The sequence below is a fragment of the Bactrocera dorsalis genome, chromosome 5 (assembly GCF_023373825.1).
Source record: "Bactrocera dorsalis isolate Fly_Bdor chromosome 5, ASM2337382v1, whole genome shotgun sequence".
Classification (NCBI taxonomy): Eukaryota; Metazoa; Arthropoda; class Insecta; order Diptera; family Tephritidae; genus Bactrocera; species Bactrocera dorsalis.
In genome coordinates, this window is record NC_064307.1 from 6,674,778 (window position 1) to 6,695,354 (window position 20,577).

Below are 20,577 nucleotides of genomic sequence, written 5' to 3' on the forward strand. Positions count from 1 at the left end.
CAGCCGCGCTGCAAGGGAAATCGGATTCATGGCTGATATTTTTCTCTTTGTTGTTGTTTAATTCAAGCTTTTATCCAAAGAAGGAATTTAAAACTTTCTTACAGCCCAGCTCAAACCCAACGCTCCCTTTTGTATATACAATTTTCTTCAAGCGAAATTTCCCTGTGCCCAATTCGCCGCCATTATCCGCGTCCCCGCATTTTTGCTTCTATTTCTTTTGTGTTTTTGTTCGAATTATCCTCAGAAGCATTTCGCTCATTTTCATCGTTGGCTGTTGGCTGTTGCTTGTTGGCGCCGCTTTCAATAGTGTCTGAGGTCGTGAACCGCCGACCGCCGACCGTCGACCGCTGTTGTTGTATGTATTAATTTGCTTTGGTTTTGGTTGTTGTGGTTATTGTGCAAAATCCATGCGTCATGGCGCATTCCTGCAACCTTTTTTGCTCTTTCAAACACACACACACACATTACTGTGCTTCGAGTGTGCATGTTGCAGTGGATTTATCATGTGACTCAGTGAACAAAGTATGTGAGGTTTATCTGCTCATATTTATATCAACTCGCATGCGTGTGTGTGTGTGTATTCACTCTGGCTTTTGCCTGCGTTTTCCTAGTAAAATTCAAACCGCGGAATATTCATATTTGCGTTGTGCTCATAACAAAAGCAACGCTAAATTAGATTTTCGAATAGCTAAATGGCTATTTCAAATGTTGTTCAGCTTTTAATCAGGCTCAGTACTAGTTTCTGGTTGTTTTATAGCACGTGCTCTCACTATTTTTGCCTGTGTTTCAGTTTTAGGAAAATCCGCTTTAATGTTTAAGACTTTAAGCTAAGGTTTTTACCTCAAAATGTTTTATGTTTTTCAAAGTCGTTTTTGAAAGAATATTAGGGTGAGGTGTTATATTATAAGGAAACGTTGAAGACTCTGTAATGTGTATATATAAAGAATCAACGTGATTAGCTGAGTCAATATAGTCATGTCCGTTTGTTCTTCCATCAGTCTGTCTGTATATACGCGAACTAGTCCCTCAGTCTTTGAGAAACATAGGTTACCTTTTATATTTCGGGATTCGAGAACAAAACCAAATTTTAGTCGTCGAAAATCGCTTTATTGCTTTTGAAAATATTATTCTTTGCGATCTATACACTTTTTCATTCGTTTGGACCAATTGGCGAAGCACTTTTACCACTCTGATTGAGGTATCTCCAAGCCGTTTCCATGGCAGTCGGGTCTAGGTAACCGAAACGGACCCGGATGTTTTTCTATCCGGTCAAGGACTGTCCTCTCGGCAGAATTCTGTCGCTACAACAACAACATCATCTCCAAAAGACACATTTTTAACGCATCAGTCGCCTGGTAAGTTCCTTCAGTCGAGAGCTAACATTGTCGTGCTGAAAAATTATCCATCTTCGAGGGTTGATTGGTCGAAGGTATGCTAGTCCCACTAATTCCCATAGTTGTCTCTATCTCACTATAGGTTACATGACGATCTTGTAAAATCACCTTGCGCGCAGCATCAATAATTTCTGTAACAGCACCTGATTTTGAACAATCTTCTCGAAATATATCTTGGATTTATCTACGACCTCTATTGAATTCAACGACCTTCGATAAACACTGGTTTTTGATAGAGCTTCATCGTCAAACATTTAGTTAAGTTCATCTCTTGATGAGATAGACCACGTTGAATTTAATAAAAAATATTCGGGCGAAAATTTTCGAGATTTAATGCCATTTTTTGTCTGAGAAGAATATTTTAAGTTACTGTAAACAACACAAATCAAAATGTAGAACTTTCCTATATACGGAAAACACTGTATGCATATTCAAATCTACTCCTTAGTCAGAAAAAACAGAAAAAGTCTTTCGAAAGCGTTTAAAGGCCCGGATAACATAGAAAACGAAAAAAATCTTCCTTAATCACACCGGGATGCAAAGACAATTATTCAAAAACAATCAAATTACCTCGTAATCCATAAAACATGGAACAAGTTTTGCCTGATTACAACAACTTTTATAGAACTTTGTTCGATATCTAGATTTGTCATCTTACACTTGCCGCATAATGACTTAATTTTAATTCATAAAATATCGGAGATGGAATTACGAGAATTGAAAGCTCGGAAATTTCGATTTTCAGTGGTCTTATTCGCATTGATCTGAAACGAATGCCACTGTGTTGCTGGAACATAGAGAAAAAGTTTAATCTCACGTACTTTTGATGGTTGTGGGATTTACTATCCTTTTTGTTCTCCTTTACATAATGTACTTTACTGAAGCATATGCACTTATGCATATAGCACGTTGACACAGCCCACACCCCGCCAGACTCTGCTAGATAAATGTTGTCAAATTCGCCGGATTACACAGAATTACGAGCGGTGTCTAGCCAGTCTGCGTGTCACGAAGTAAAATGGATTCACTTTTATTTTAATTGTGTGCTGAGTGCTGCACTCCTGCACTCGCTTGCACTCCTCCATGCACACACATGTGTCCGTCTGTCGCCGTTTCTCCATCTCTCTAATGGCAATTTGTCATTTTAATGCGATTGTGGCAAGTTCGCTGTACTCGCCGTAGTTTCGGAAGTGGTAATGTCAGCTGTCGGAAATTTGAGTGGCTCTGAGTTCGTTCGACGTCACACTTACATATGTCTGCTCGTATGTGTGTGTGTGTTTGAGTGTACAAAGTATAAAATAAATCCAATTTTCTCTTTATTCCCTAAAGAAAGATTTGTACAAAGGATTTAAACAACTTTGTAGTTTTATGGATTGGTTTTTGTTTGTTTTTTTCTTTTTCGATTTATACGTTCCTACGTCGCTTAACATTGAGGCATTGTGAAATATGCTTTCTAGGTTTTATTCTTATTCTGTGATCGTGTATCTGAGAGCTTGGGAGAACAACTGTGGGTATTGCATGAGTTGTCTTTTACAATTTTCATCGTTTGGCAAGACAATATTGCGATCATTTAAATCCATAAGAATAAAAGAGTACAATAGAATCTATCTAAAGAGTTATTTGTGCTTCGAGAGCGGAGTTTTTAAGCGAGACATTTTTGTACATTGTAAAGCAGCACAAACTATTTGAAGAATCGCATCGCATTAAAACCCGTTAATTTGGAGCCATCCCATTTACATATCGTCACCTAGAATGCAAAATGACGTAACATTACTTTTCATAAGTTTACAGGCGAAGTAAAAATGATGTAAAAGAAAGTTCTCATGTTGGATTAAAATTTTAGTTTTGGTTATAAAACGGTTATATATTGGTTATCAAACACTCATATTATGGTTATATATTGGTTATCGAATACTCATATTAAGGTTATAAAATGGGTATATATTGGTTATCATATACTCATATTGAAACAAAATGTTGTGTTTTGGTTAAAAAAGAGTTATATATTAGTTATTATATCTGACAGCGATTTTCAATTTTTTTATGACACACTGTTTTGTATTTCAGATGACGATATGCACTGTCGAGCTTTTAGCAAGAATGTATGAGTCTGCTTGATATAAAATGTTTTTTATCGCTTATTAGCACGAGCTCACAGCATTCTACTTTCTATATGAATAATCTTTGTATGATTCTCCCTACTTAAATATGTATAGCGCAAAACTTTTTTTCTTGTTCGCTCTCAAAGTCATTTCGAACATGTGCTAACTACTTTCGATCGCATAATTCGATATTTCGTGTGATTTTATGCTAATAAACTGGCTAATACGTATTCTATTCCCAACTAGTCTCACTGTAGATCGCTGCGATTGTGTGGACTTTGATTTATTTAATTTTTTAGGTAAACTTGCCTTAAGCTTAGAAAAGCTCAGTCAACCGCGCTGTTTGTATAATCTGTCGTATTCACTAGCTTATTTGCCCTAGACTTTAGCGGGAAGGCCGTAAAATGGAACGCCAAATAAACAGACTTGTCATCTGGTGAATAATCAATGCTTGTATGTATGTATGTATGACAAAAATATCAATCTGTGGACATTCATAATAAATAAGACATAAAATAAAGGCGTCGAAAAAGTCTTTTCGTATTTTCTCAATATATGTTGCAGTCGTATATCCCATTACTAACAATCACATTGAGTCACACCATATAGTGTTGGAAAGGTGACATTTTAAGCTTCATTTAAAAACAAAAATAAAATAAAATAAATTTGGGGAGGTTGAAAAAAGGTACAGCTGTTCAAAAATTAGTGAAAATAATGAAGAAATTGGCTATATTTTGGAATTTTTGCATAAAAAAGGAAGAATGCCACGCAAGCTACCAATAAAATTTGTAAAGTTTACGGAGACGATGCTATATTAGTTCGTGTAGCACAACAATGGTATAAATATAAAAAAAATAAGTTGAAGTTTGATTACAAATACGAAAAGACTTTTTCGACTACCCAATATGATACATAAACACACGTGCAAAAGTGACTATGTGTGGAAAATTTAACGCCCCTAAGGAAATTTTAAATTGCGGAAATGAAATAACAATAGAAATAACAACAAGAGAAAGACTCATGCACAGCCACACATACAAACTTTTACACTCATATGTTGCTGAATTGTTGTCTGATTTAATTCAATTAACTGCAAAATGATATTCTTTGAAATGGATAACTGCTATTTGCTTATGACTTTGTTACATATACATATCTACAGCTGTGTATGTGAGCAGGCAGAACACAAAGCTCAAATTAAATAAGTCCAGAAAAAAGTATACGCTTCAAAAAATGACATATGCCGGCACTATATCGTGCAATGAAATTACAAAAGGCATACAAAAAATCTAAAACAACGCTTAAATCTTCTAGTGAAAAAGCTAAGCAAACCAACTTTCATTTTCAATGTGCTTTCAGCGTCCAAACACTTCACGCTGCTCTCCTAAGTCATATGATAACATTAGCACCAAAGCATTGAGCCGCTGTTACTTGCTTTCCTTGCCCATCAGAATGTAGAGAAAAAAAATTATTAAATTAATACTGCTTATGTCCAAAAGAACTAAACTTTAATAATTCATTTATTGAATATACCAAATAAGAAACAAAAATATTCGCTCTAAATGGCCTTCCTCTCATTTTTCATACTTACTCCCACAACTTTTCAGATTCGCTGAACATTTTTATATATTAAAGCGCCAGACTTCATTCAAATTACTCAGTATATGCGTGTGTATATATGTGCTCGTGTAGCGTCTGTTGATTTCACACATCGCCAGAGCGCTCCACCGACAACAATGTGGCATTTACTGCCGTTGTGTATTTATTTAATTAATTATGGTTAAATGTAAACGGTCAATTGGCTGATATCACGCATATGCTTATAACCGGACAAACACACACTCTTTTCTACATATATGTATATGTAAATACATATTAATGTACTGTTATTTGAGTGGAGAGCACTTATACATAAGAGCGGGCATTTACTCGTGAGACATTCGTTTCTAGCAACGATAAGCCAAATATTTATTATCATTGTAATGAGCAAAATATACGCTCATAAGTGGTGAAAGTAGAAGACACTTAAGACTGATAAGCTTCTCGCTGTGGCAATAAATGTTATTGCAAGCTAATGGCAAATCAATCAGAAATGAAGTCAAGTAATTTATATTGCTTTAGTGCGTTGTGATTATAATATTTTCTGTGAACATTGTTTTAACTTTTGGGTATGGCTATGCTTAGAGAGTGATGAATCGATCCAGCAATTGATACAGAGAGACCAGTGGTTGTACCAACAACTCTCTTGCTGCTTTCACAGCTAAATTTCTTTAGCGGAGAGCAAAGAATGCTGAAGCAAATTTTTGAAAGAGTATATCGCCACCTAAAATGCAAAACAACGTATCATCAAAAAATCGAAATTGAGTTCTTATTGCTTAGGATTCACTACTTCATGTTACATATATGTAGGATAAACTTTTCAGTGTTTGCTGTCAGATCTAACCAATATATAACCAATTTATAACCAATACATAACCATTTTGTAACCAATAGATAACCGTTTTATAACCGAAACTCAAATTTTGTTTCATTACGAGTGTATGATAACCAATATATAACCACTTCATAACCATAATAAGAGTGTATGATAACTCATATATAACCATTTTATAACCAAAACTCAAATTTTGTTTCAATATGAGTGGTTTCCTTTATAACATTTTTCCATCGCCTGTAAACTTATGAAAAGCGGTGTTACGTTATTTTGTAGTTTAGTTGACGATATCCAACATTCATAATAATTACCTGTTTCGCTAGTCGCTCTGAAATTGAGACAAAGCCGAAGCAGTACCCAAGAACTAGGGCCTTTAATAATAAATGTCTTTAAATAATAATAAAAATGTTGGTGATTATGATTGCGAAAGAAAACACCAAATTAAAACACAAATTAGCGAAGCGATGAATTTGCTGCACATCAATCTAAATTAAGCAGCACAAATCAGTCATTTTAGTTAGGTAATACTTGAAAATGTTAGTTGAGTAATTTCTACGAAAAGCTCTTTTCTTTTACTGAGTAATTATCTATATTTAATGCTCCTATTTAAAAATAAATCGTAGAAACAATACCACGCTCTGATTTCGTGCGACTTAGTGCCTTTTGGCCGCTGATCTTCCTGCCGTAAACAGTTCGTACGAAAGTCTGAGCAAATACACCCACACCCAAAGCATGTGCGAGCATGCAAATTGGGCGCAGACTTTCTGATGAGGGTAATTTCTAGTTAGCATTTGCCCACTGTATAAACAAATCAGCCGTTTAATTAGTTGTTGCTTTCGAATTCCAGCGCGGCGCGGCGCATGAAGTGCCTGTTGAAGAGCATTTGCGAAGCTTTCTTGCCATTTATTTGTTATGGCCTGTCAAAGGGGGGGTGAAGTGGAGGTTCGTGTGCGTGTGTTTAGCTATTTGGGTCCGCAAGCGCGTTGGTGTGCGCAGTCATCGAAATTCGAATGCCGGCCGGCAAATAGGGCGTGCCAGCCACCCGGACGCCGCCCCTTACAACTGTTAGCGTGCACGAATTGACTTTTTTTTCATTTATAACTCGTCTTTGAATTTTGCTTTTTTGGCTTTTACCTGATAGTTTTTTTAGACATCGAATTCTTGCGTATACTATATTAGACATATTTGCACAGATGTGCATTTTAATATTCACTCATTCCAGCATAAAAAAAATACTCTATTATGGAATAAGGCATCCTATGTATAATAGGCATTGAAAATTTTTAGCATTTTCCTTCTGCTGCAGGTACTTCTAGCATCATATTAGTCTACTTTACAGCGCTGATGGATGAAATCTAAGATTAACTCAGTGGTTTTAATTAGTTTTGTCTGTAAACCTTTATTGTTGCCTTCATTATTTTCTCGCATTGGCTTTAATATTTGCTCACCAGCATTGTCGATTGCATGTATGGAAAGAAAACTCCCTTCTTCGTTGAATCTCTTGCGCCTCACTTATTTCGCTTTCGCGTTAATTATTCCTTCGTCTCGCATTGCTTTTATTCTGGTGCCAACGAGCCCAACCCAAAAAGGAGCCAAAAAATAAGAAAAACGAGTTACATATATTCAAAGTAATAATTTCTCTCTTTGGGTAACTTCAGCTCAAAATTGTTGTTGTGGACATAATAGGCGAAAGGGTATAAAAAGGAAGTACTTGAACTTTTTAAAGCATAAAGTGTATTTGTAAACATTTGCGGTTTCTTATAATATACCTTCTTCTTTCTCCAAATGTAATATAATAAGGTTATATTCGTGGCTGTAAAAACTCATTAGAGCTTTGAGACTAGTTTGAAACCATTCAACTATATGAATATAAATTCATTTATCTGTGGGCAGAAAATAGTAGGACTTTTTAAATAAAATTTCGCGCGAAAACCCATTAATCGACATATTTTTTTTCTAGGTTGGTAAGACTGTTGTCTGGTGACGAAACCTTCAGAATGTTGGAAAAGGCCTTCGATGATAATTGTTTGTCTCGAGCAAGTGTGTTTGCTTCGTACAAAATATTCAAATACGGTCGAGGACGCGTTAACGGCGAACGATGTCCAGGACAGGCCATTAACATCAACTGATGATGATCAACACGTCAATCAAATTAAGGAATTGGTGCTTGAGAATCGACAATTAGTAGTCAAAGATCTTACTGGCAACGTTGGAATATTCAAAAATCAAGGTTATGTTTACAGTTTTCTTCGATTATCGAATTGTGGTACACTCCGAATTCCTACCAACTGGGCAAACTGTCAGAAATACTATTTGAGTGTTATGCGTCGTTGGCGCGAAGCTATTCTAAAGAGAGTCCAAAATTATGGGCCGACAACTTTTGGTTTTGTACCACGGTAATGTATCATCGCATACTGCATTAATACATCGTGAGTTTTTCGTCAAAATTTCAATAAAAATCGTGCCCACCCGTATTTGCCTGATTCAGCTCCGAATGACTTCGGTCTATTCAGGCCATCGCTCTGGCGAAACCGTTTTGAGTCAATTGAAACCATTAAAAGTAATTGCTACATGCATTAAAGGCTATTCCGGATATTGACTAACAACTGTTTTGAGGATTGGAAAAAATGGCACAGGTGTATTGAGGCTAAGGTGGATTATTTTGAGGAGGGCGATAAAGATTTTGAATAAATAATAATTTAAGAATTTTAAAATTTTGAATAAAGTGTTACTATTTTTTGCTCATGGTAGTATGAACAATGTATCGCTTTTAGTCCTGCAAAAGGTTTGAAGGAGTTAATTCCTTTTAGTTTAATATTTTATTATTTTTGATGCACTTTGGCGCTTGAAGTTAAAGTTAAGTCAAATTTTTCTCATATCCTCTGAAAGTCCATGCTTAAAGCAATGACACGGAGTAATAAAATAGTGTGGTTGGTAATGTAACGAATTTTTAAATTTTTTTTAGTTAATATTTAGCATGTATATATTGTCTCATTTATTATTGCTATAATCCTTTTGTTTTCAAATAAATTAAATAGCTATCTGGAAATTAGGAGATATCGATCTGAAAGAAAAGGGGTACTTCTATCCATGAAGTTGCCGGAATCGCCGTTATCGCACTGCTGTAAAGTATAAATTCAATACAAGCTAACCGATGCAAATAAAGTTCGTGTACGAAAACTATTTTATTTGACAAATTAGACTATTGTCCAAGAAAACGATCCAAATCCAAACATATTGTTCAGATCTGACCACTATAGCATATAGCTGACATACAAACTGACTGATCACAAAATCATCTTCTATAACCGTTTATGCTTTACAAAAAGTCACTAAAGGGAGTAAGTATTATAGCTTGCTTGGGTTTAGTGTAATGTTTTCTTTGGATATTTTTTCTATATAATAGTTTTTTTTATTTTAACTTGAAGATGAAGGTAAACTAATCATCTGCGCCAGTTTATCCGCAATTATCCAAAGAGGAAATCGATGAAGTTATAACCTCATTATATTAGCTTATAATAGCTTAACCGTTTCAATGGCTTATTGCTAAGGCGTACAAATAGAGCCTATGAGGTCTATCTTGCCTGCCATGTGCAACAAGCGAGTTGACTCATAGCTGTTCCGCACTTAGCAATTTTCTGATTTTCACAGAAACGTCAATGAAAAGATAATTTAAAGCAAAAACAATAACAAAATCAGAGCAATAAACTAAAATATAAAGCGCAGACAAAATAAAAGTGTTAAACATCCAAGAAATGTCATGAACAATCAGCAATATTGTCTCCTAAAAGCAAACCGGAAGTTTGAAGTAAAGCACAAACACAAACACATACATTTATGTTTATACTAAGTATATGTGATACAGTGAAAAGCTAAAAGTTAGAGAAATTGTTTGTTCGCCACTACAACTGCCGAACACGATTTTTAATTCAAATATACATACATAAGTATAGATATGTGTGTGTGTGTTGGCTTTAGCGCGTCGGAGGCAACTTGTCGACTTGTTGCTGCGCGTCACAACATTTAGGTCACACATGAATCTTTAAACTAAACAAATTTTTGAATTGTTCATGCACGTTCGGCACACCACCACCAACAACACCACAGGCGGTGTGTTTGTGTGTGTTTAAATGTTGCACGAGTCTAAATTGGTTGCCATTAGAGGCATTGACATTGTCATTTCTTGTTGGCATTATGCATTTGTCCATTTGTGGCAGAGCAAGTGCGAACAGCCATAAAAATATCAACAGCAACAAAAACCGGAAATAACGGCAATTCTCGCACTAACTCGGCCTACGCTACACTCACCAGCATTGCAGCCGTGCTAATGTACATATGTATGTGTGTGTGCGTGTGCGCAAGTCACCTCGATTGAACAATTTTGTTTATGAAATTCGCACATGCAGTTGTTCGTGTGTAAACTTTCAAGAATTACACGGTTTTTATGAATGAAAAGTAGTATGTGTGTGCGTGTGTGTGTTTCATTTCGATTTGCTTGTTTTACTTGTTGTTTCCATTTTCCGCTTTCTTTTTCATTTAATTTGTTTGCTTTTGTGTTTTCCTCTTTAATTTCTGCTTTTATTGTTGTTGCTCGCCAGCTGTTCGTTTATTGTCATCAATGAGTTTCAGCGGAATTCTTGAGAATCGCTTTCAAAAATAGCCGAGAACACGTCAGTTGATTGGGAACTTTTGACCGACTGCCAAAGTAAACAAACGGCGGTTAAACGCAAGCATTCGTTAATATACGTGTGTGTGTGTGTGCCATGAGCAGAAAACATGATCAATTTTCGAACATGCTAATTAGCAATGCGTGCGCTTTCCTACAAGGCTTGTACTGTGAGTTGGGTATTTATTTGATTTAGTGGTGGACTCAAATGCGGAATTGTGGAATGGGTTTCTGTGTTTGATTTGAGATGTCAGTTGTGTCTTGGATCTCAATTGCTCCAATTTAAGTTTTATTCACACTCACAGTATAGAAAATTAATTGTTTTTTGCTCAACTTTTTTTCCTCCTTATTTTGATGGCAATTCTTACTTAAAGAAATAAAAAAATAAAAATTGAATTTTTTTTCAAAAAAAATTTTGTATTTCCTCAAACAGCAAAAAACGACGTTTAAGACGGTCTGTAGTCCTTGGCTGCCTACTAAACTCTAATTCAGCCTATAAACTCGAGTTAGTGGCGTAGTGTTGAACTTTTAGTCAGTTACTCTTATTCGCATTTTGCATTTCTTCCCTTTCCCTCAAACTCTCAAGCACCCATAATCGAATAACACCGAAGCTTTCACGAAGTATGTGTGTATGTGTGCTGAGCGCTTGCGTTGATATGTTTGTCGCACGTCAATATTTAAGAGTGACAGCCATAAATTAAATAATTACTCGGTTATTAAAAAAAAAAGTAAAAACAAACACACACAGCGACAGCAGGCGGTCATAAAAAAATAATTTGCGCGAAGCATATCGTGACAGAGTGACTGTCAGTGCTATGCGCCTACGTATTTGAAAACTCTATACATACATACATATGTTTATACTCTATAAATATTATCATAGACTTCGTTAAACACACACACACACATAGACTCCGTAGTGTACAGGCCTGACCATATGCGGCCGCTAGATTATGCCGTGCAATGCCATTTATAGAATCCAGCACGAGACAGACTGAGACTGAAAGTTTGCATTGCTCAAACACATTGCGCTCGCAACTTCCTTATTCGGAGCGACTTCCGCGGCGTTGTGCTTATGAATTTTAATTTGTTGGCTTGCGATTATGGATGAAAGCAATTTCGTCCGCGTAGTAAAAAAGTAAATTAAATGCGCTGCTTTGTTATACAAACCAGTAGGGGCAAGTAAATTGTGTGTTCTTGATTAAATTTTTATTACGAAAAATACGAAATTAATATTTCTTTACATATTCTCGCAAAGTCAATGCACCCAAAAGCCTGCTAATTCTCTCAAATTAATTTTATATAACGATTATTCATATCCGCACTTCAGACAGCTACTCATTTGTCGGAATCGCTGATATTGAACCATTATTGTATATAGCTGCCATAGAAATTGAACGACCGCTATCAAGTGCTTATATGAAAAACTTTTTCATTTGTCGAGATATCTTAACGAAATTTGGTCCGTGTTGTTGTCTAAGGTATTTGTGTAATCTCCCAAGAAATCAGTTAGATCAGATCACTATTGCATATAGCTGCCATACAAATTGAACGACCGGTATCAAGTGTTTATATGGAAAACATTTTTATTTGACGAGATATCTTCACGAAATTTGGCATAAAATATTGCCTCAGCAAATAATACAATCTCCGAAGAAATTGTTCAGATGGGGTGACTATAGCATATAGCTGCCATATAAATTGAACAATCGGAATTCAGTTTTTGTATGGCAAACTTTTTCATTTGACGAGATATCCTCACGAAATTTTGCATATGTTATTGTCTAAGACATTGTTGCAATCACCGAAGAAAATATTTAGATCGGATCACTATTGCATATAGCTGCCATACAAATTGAACGACCGGTATCAAGTGTTTATATGGAAAACATTTTTATTTGATGAGATATCTTCACGAAATTTGGCATAAAATATTGCCTAAGGAAATAATGCATTCTCCAAAGAAATTGTTCAGATCGGGTGACTATAGCATATAGCTGCCATATAAATTGAACGATCGGAACCCAGTTTTTGTATGGAAAACTTTTTCATTTGTCGAGATTTTTTCACGAAATTTGGTCTGTGTTATTGGCTAAGATATTAGTGCAATCTCCGAAAAAATTGTTCAGATCGGATCACTATAGCATATAGCTGTCATACAAACTCAGCGGGTTACTATAGCATATAGCTATCATACAAACTCTTTTTTAATAAAAAAATTGAAATTCACTAAAATTTAAACGGACGACAATAAATTAATAAAATATGAATTTTTCTACATACAAATTGCCGCCATAAAGCACACCACTTGCTGTCACTTTTGTCTTTCAAAATAATTAAAGCTTCTATAAACTTGCAGGTTTGCTTCTCAAATTCGCTTTTTACACAGAAATTTATCGAACACATATTTACTGTGTGATATATAAAGTGAAGTGTACCAAATAAATAATACATAAAAACTTGCAGCAAGTGCCAGCGAAGGTTCTAATCTTATAAATATTTTATACAGATCATAAGTGTCAAAACAAACAACAAACAATATATATATATAAACACCGCATTGTGTAAATATACATAAATCGTCTAGTTCAATAAGCATATGTAAATATATAGTGATTTTTCTACTACTTATTCCACGCGTTTTGTATAAATATTATAAATATTGATATTGTGATAATATTTGATAATTAACAGTTAATAACTTTATTGATATAAATAAACAACTTTTTACAATGCAAAATATTTGTAGCAAATAATATAGTTATACAAAGCGTAATTATTCTCCAAAATAAAAAATATAATAATAATGCATTAAAACTCTTTGTAAATCCACTCTTCTCAACTTTAAACTTAAAATTTAATAAAATCAAAAATACTTTTTAAATCATCTTTTTCAAACTCGAAACTAAAATATACATTGCAATCGAACTTTAATACAATATAATCGACATATTAAAGCTGCTTATAAAATAAAAAATCTCCACATCTCGGCTTACACACGCACACCACATTGCTGCGTCTGTGTCTATAACTGCTCTGGTCATCATTCGAGTGTGAAGTCGGCGTCGACAGCGCTTTGCACCAGCCTCAGAGCGTCAAGTGTGTAAGCTTCAAGCAATTAGCAGCGTTCCGCTCGGCGTTCCGCCTAGTGGTTATCTATCGTCGGTGCTCGCAGCTGCCATACAGAACAAGTCACGCTGATGATGGGATACATCATGGGGTGTGCTTGTTTCAAAGGTAAAGGATTCAAAGGTACATACAGTTCCAATTTCAATTGCTACAGCTACATTCAACTTTTATATATAATAAGAAATATATATGTTTTTGCAAATTACAGTGCGTAAGTGGTATGAGATTTTACATCTGTTTTTTAGTATTTTTAAACCCTGAACATAGTATGTTAAGTTGGATGCGTTGGGTGTTCAAACCAAAAGTATATACGCAAACTAGTCCCACAGTTTTAGAGATATAGACCTGAAAATTTGCACAAGTCTTTTTCTCCCCTAGAAGCTACTAATTTGTCGGAATCGTTGATATTGGACCACTATAGCGTATAGCTGTCATAGAAACTTAGTGATCGGAGTTAAGTGCTTGTATGAAAAACTTCTTCATTTGACGAGATATCTTTACGAAATTTGGCATGTGTTATTGTCGAAGGTATTGATGTAATCTCCGCAGAAAATATTTAAATCGGACCACTATAGCCTATAGCTGCCATACAAACTTAGTGATCGGAATTAAGTGCTTGTATGGAAAACTTTGTCATTTGACGAGATATCTTCACGAAATTTGGCGTGTACTATTGTCTATCTTATTGGAGTGATCTCCGAAAAAAATGTTTAAATCGGATTACTATAGCATATAGCTGCCATACAAACTAAACGCTCAGAATCCAGTGTTTGTATGGAAAACTTTTTCATTTGACTAGATATTTTTACCAAATTCGGCATGGAACTGGTCTTTGGTATATGCGATGGATATTGTAGCATCGCTGCAACCGAAGTTAAGGTTTTTTCTTGTTAAGTTCCGAACTTATTTAAACAAAGGCAGGCGCGAGTAATACTACACAAAAGTCCTTTTTAAGCACTATTTACTCGCCATTTACATAAAATTTCTTTATTTCAAGAATAAAAAAGCATAAAAGCCAATTTTTCTTTTGTTTAGTGTATGCTTCCCTTCGTTTCCGCCAAGCAATTATTTTAATGCATAATTTGCAGCAAGCAGTTGTGCATTTGGCAACGCAAATGAGCCGTGAAGTCTTAAAATACCGTTCCTTTGTGGCATACATATGTGTACACATGTTGGTTATCATTTAGTGTTGCATCTGTTGAAATTCACACATAGTTCCCACGCAGAAATTGCCGCGCAACAACAGCAACAGCAGCAGCTGCTCATTCATGCGTTGTCTGAAAAGCACCTTTTTACTATTAATGCCTGCAAGTAATTGTATTTTTCAAATAACACACATGTGATTACGTGTTTGTGTGCTTGTGGTTGGGCTGTAAGCACCATGCCTAACCGTTTAACTCTGTGTGTGCATATGCAATTTTAAAGCTGTTTTATAAAAGTCGCGTTCCAGTTTGAATGAATTTGCATAAACACTTCCACACACAAAGCGAGTATGCTTTATTAAAATAAAGGCTGAAAATAAGCGAATATGCATAAAAGTAAAACGAAAAACATTTTTGGTTTTGGCTAAAACATTGCGCATAAGCATTCTACTTCCATTTTGGTGTTCTCTTATCTTAATCTCTGACCATATGGAAGTGTGGAGGCACAATAATATATAAATGATTTCTTTGAATATAGCTTTATCTCTTCCAAAATTCCACCAAAAGTTCTGATTATTTAGTTTTGAAACATCTAATGACGATTTTCTCATCCTTCCTGAAGACAATTAGGTTATTCTTTCCCCTACTGTGTGTACCACTGCGTATACGTAACGAAATATTTCATAAACATTTCCTTGCTGTCCATTGTTATTCAGAAGCGAATTTTCCATGCTTCTTTACATATTCACACACACATTCCATGCATTCAAAGTAATTACGCCTGCATTCGCCCAATAAAAGGTAAGTTAATACAAAGCGCATACCACCACACAAACACTCATTAGGGCATGCGAGAAAATGCGTCATTAATGCATTTACTAGTTGCTGCACGCAAATTAAAACGGAATATTTAACAAAAGCAGGGAGCGCTAACAAAAGAGCAGCGCATAAAAACGTGAAAAAACGTGATGGAAATATTATGTTGCCTACTTACAGGCGTGTGACATGTGATTGCCGCTGTAGCGCCAACAACGCGGACACACCTAGCTCGGCACGCTACCAGCGCCCCAATTTGTGGTCGTATTCGCCACGCTGTCCCCCATTTTCGTGCATTTGACTAATTTTGCGCGCAGGACCTCAGTAGACGTGGCTCGTCCAGTGCGCCGTAAGTTGCCGTGTTGTGTTTGCATGGCCTCCTGTACTGCCGCCGAAGCTTTGTAGTGGCCATGCCATCGTGTAGGCGTTTGTTATGTTTACTGGTTGCAAATTATAGATTTTTCGTGCAGCCGCGCTGGGAAACTTTAAGGCAGCGTCTGTTTTGCTGATGTTTTTGTATTTTTCTGGCTTCCGCTTACCAGTTTATAGCAAAATAATTAAAGCCGAAATGGTGGGCGCGTGTGAAATAGTTTTTTGTTTTGTTTTTAATTTTGATTTCGTGCTAAACGTATGTGATTCGTTCTTCGGCTGCCGCCTTCTTGAGAGTGCTTGAGCTAATCCTGCATATTTTAAGGCGCGTCCATGTGCGAAGCAAGGAGTGGGTGTTTCCTGTTATTGTTTATGTCGAGAGATTAGGGTTAAAATTTACATATGGGTTGACTGAGGAGGAGGAGATGGTGGCATGAACACATTGTGGTTGGACGAGAGTTTATAAAAAGGCACTCAATATTTACGAAAGTTGTATTTGTTGTATATTTATAAGTTTTTTTTTAAATTTTTACCTTTTCATTGCTCCTTTTCTGTTTTAAAACTTCTCGGTTAGGTATACTTCAATTGAAAATTGCTATTTTATGAAGACATTTTAATTATGACGACGAATTTCAGGTAACAAATGAATAGGTTACCTATAATCGTAAAGACAAGGGTAAATTTATTCTTCCACCTTCATACTGTAAAGGTATATTTTGCAACTTTTCGGAAAAGGTAGAAAGACTCTTCCTTTTCAAATATAATAAAATTTCAAGTATAAAAAAATTTTTTCGAGTTTTATGACTACAGTTTTTTTGCACTTAACGTTTTGATGTGACGTTTGGCCGCGATAACTCCGCAAGAATTCATTTCTCTTTTCTAAAGAGATTGCTTCAAGTGCCTTAGAATGTTGACTTCACAAACACACACTCACAATTCTCTACACTCGCATAGCTATGCATGCTTAGAAGTGCATTTCCATACATATTTCACAAGTGCAACTGTGTTTGTATGTATGTGTATGTGTGCGTTGGTGTGGCGTCAACGCATACATCACCAGGCTCAACGTCACCGTAGCGCCGGAATGTGAATTCATTTCGCATTTCACTCTGCATGTGATTTGTTTGTGCTGTTGTTTTTAGTTGCGAGTTTTGTTGCTTTTCCCAAGCGACGTCACTGTCATTGCGCAGACGCGGTGAGCGCGCTAGAGTTGCTATAATTTTGGTTTGCGTCTTTAGTCTCCTGTCTGTTTTCATGTTGTCACGCTTTCGTGTTTTGTTTTTATTCTTTCGGCTGAGCGCGAAGCAAAATGCCGGGTAATGTCCGGAAAACATGACGGCGCGTCTCTCTTGTTTCGCTGCTTGCCCTTCTGCTTTCAATTCTGCTTTCGGTGCGTGTGTATACTGAGCCCTGGCTCGCATGCAATTTCGCATCTATTACAATTCGTCGCAGCAACTTCTTGCCTTCAAAAGTTTTTGGTAAGCATTTATGCAGACATTGAATTGAAATCTCCGCATATAGCCAAATGGAGGCTATATAAACATCTTCGTTTCATCATAAAAGGTCAGGCATAACTGGCAGTATGTGATTATGTCTGTGTGTTTGCTGAACGTTACACTAACACATTTGCGTAAAATTCTTGAATTTCGTCATTATTTAAGTCCTCTAGCATTCCAATGCCTTTATCTTTTGCCATTTGTTCATCTCCATTCGCATGTACTCATATTTTAATCATCATCTTCACTTCGCAAGCGCAATTTATCCACCAACCTTATATTTATTAAACATGCTCGCACATTCGCATCTTGAGTATCAAGCTGCCCTGCAGGAAATTGAATTCTCGAAGTAGAGATATCTGAATTCTGCACTAGTTCTTTTCTCAAAATTAGGTCAGCATGAAATATATACCATATGTAACCATGTAACGGTATGGGTTATGATGGTATAACTGCAAAAGAAACCCAGCGGTTCAACGAGATTTGGATTTTGAAATCTTTTAGAGGGAAATATTGGCTAGTCGAAAAAGTCGTTTCGTATTTTGTTCGTTTTTGGCTAACACTTTTCATGTTCGATCATTCCGACAGGGTGTCATGATCCATACATGCCCGTATGTGTGTGTGTGCTCGTGCACAATTTTATCCGATCCCCCTTTCTTGGCTGCTCACTTGCCTCATTTTTGTTGTTGTTGTGCTTCGAGTGTCGCCTCGTTAATCTTAATTGCGTTGACAGCGCCACAACAACAACTATTACAATTACAAGCAGGCGCAGCAACAACTACAACAAGAAACGCTACTTACCTCTAACATAGCGGTAGTTGTGCGGCTGATAAGCATGAAAAGTGTAATCACCACTAGAAGCAACTACTTCAAGTAGCGCACCGAGAATGACAGCAACAGCAACAACAACAATTGCAGCAGCGGGAGGCTCACAGTCAAGCCGCTTCCCACATCGTCAGCAATGTCTGATGGCAAGCGCTTGAGCAGCAGCAGCTACAACAACAATTGATGCTATCGTGATTGAACAGCACACACAAACATACACAGATGCAAATTTATTAATGTATTTGCAAGCGAGAGCGAGCCTCTGTTGCGGCTTTTTAGTTACATAAAAAAACTTGTCGGTTGCAGTTAATTTAAATTACTTTGATTGTGACTTTTTAAAAGATTTTAGGATCAATTTGTAGTTGTGTTTTTTGTTTCATAGAATAGCGGTCATTATATTTATACATTTTCATTGGAATAAAATTATTTGAAAAATAAATATTTTAATTAAATTAAACTTAAAATTAAATTAAGTGGTTTAAATTAAATTAATTAAATTAAAATGCAATTAAAATTTAATTAATTTAAATTTTAAATTAATTTAAGTAGTTTAATTAATTTAATTATTATTATAATTAATTTAATTATATATATACACAAATTTCATATAATTTACAAAAAATTAATTAATTAATTAAAATTTAAATTAAATTAATTAAACTACTTAATTTAATTTAAACTACTTAATTTAATTTTAAATTTAATATTTATTTTCCAAATTACTTTATTAAAATTAAATTAATTATATTTTAATTAATTAATTTTTTTAAAATTATATGAAATTTATAATGTAATTAAATAGAGAATTGTTTAATTCACATTTTTTAAATACAATTCTAATTTTATTATTTAATTGAATTTTAATTAGTTAAATTTTTTAAAATTACATAACGTGTATGATATTTAAAAAAATAGTAATTTTCATTAAATTAAATGTTAATTTAAATTAATTAAATTATTTATATTAAATTGAGTTTTTTTTTTAAATAAAAGTGTAATTAAATTAAATATTAATTAGATAAATTTTTAAAATTATATAACATATTTATAAAAATTAATTCATTAGAGTAAATTGAAATAATTTTTTTTTAATATAATTCTAATTAAATTAACTAAATTAAATTTTGATTAACTAAATTTTTTAAAATTATATAACATGTTTATAAGATATTTAAAAAAAAAATAATTTTAATTAAATTAAACTTAAAATCAAACTAAATACATCAAATTAAATTAAAATCTTTTAAATACAGTTCTAATTTCGTTAATTAAATTAAATTTTGATTAATTAAATTAATTTTTAATCTTAAAATTAAATTAAATTAAATAGATTAAATTAAATTCACATTTTTTAAATACAATTCTAATTAAATTATTTTTTTTTTTTCATTATATAATATACATATCATATTCGTATAACAATAATATAGTTTTAATTAAATTAACTTTAAAATCTAATTAAATGAAATTTTAATTAAATTATTTTTTTTACGATTCAATTTTGAATTTTCCATAAATGTAACCGAGAAAGCACGCAGCGTTCGACACGCGAATAAAAAGTCTAACGGGCACAAACTGTCAATTTGCCAATATCACTGTGGAGCTGTCGGGCGACGGACCGGCAGGTGGCGCGATGCATATTCATGTCAATCAAGTCGGGCACAGTGCAACAGCACCGTTATTTACTAGTTGCATGCACCCAAACATGCTTACATACAAATTACAAAAGCACTATAATTTAATAAATAAATATGAGCTGCGCTCATTTACGGTTTGTGCTTGTTTACTCACCTATATGACATGTGTGCGTGTGTGTGTGCATAACAAAATGCACGCGCTGACGTTTTAAAGCAAAATATGCTGTAAAGTTAATAAAATTGTAAAAGTTTAATGCATGAATGCCTTCGTAACCACTGTGGGTGTGAATGTCTATGTATATGTGTGTATGTGTGACCATAACTGCGGTCACAATAATGCAGTTTTTCATAGAATTCGCTCACTATTTGCGCCTTATTGTTCGTCGAGGTCAAGGGACGCTGTTGTGGCAGTTATAACGGTTTCCAGGTATTACCGAATGCATTGTGTACCGTTATTGTGGCAAATAAGCATGGCCCAGGGAGCACTAACAAATTCCGTGAGATATTTATTTTGAGTCGCTTCCAGTTTATTTAATGAACTTTGTGGTGAAACTAGAAGATGCTAAT

General features: G+C 34.8%; 2 protein-coding genes across 16 annotated transcripts in view; both read left to right on the plus strand.

The window, feature by feature from the left end:
* The window catches only part of LOC105230824 (phosphatase and actin regulator 2), a 219,381-nt gene that overhangs the window by 76,562 nt on the left and 122,242 nt on the right, over positions 1-20,577 (plus strand). The gene's annotated exons all lie outside the window — the stretch shown is intronic.
* Positions 1-20,577, plus strand: part of LOC125778630 (uncharacterized) — a 91,060-nt gene that overhangs the window by 3,452 nt on the left and 67,031 nt on the right. Inside the window, exon 2 of the transcript XR_007422832.1 lies at positions 12,956-13,848. The gene's annotated coding sequence lies outside the window, so the exon portion shown is untranslated. The remainder of the gene's footprint in view (positions 1-12,955; positions 13,849-20,577) is intronic.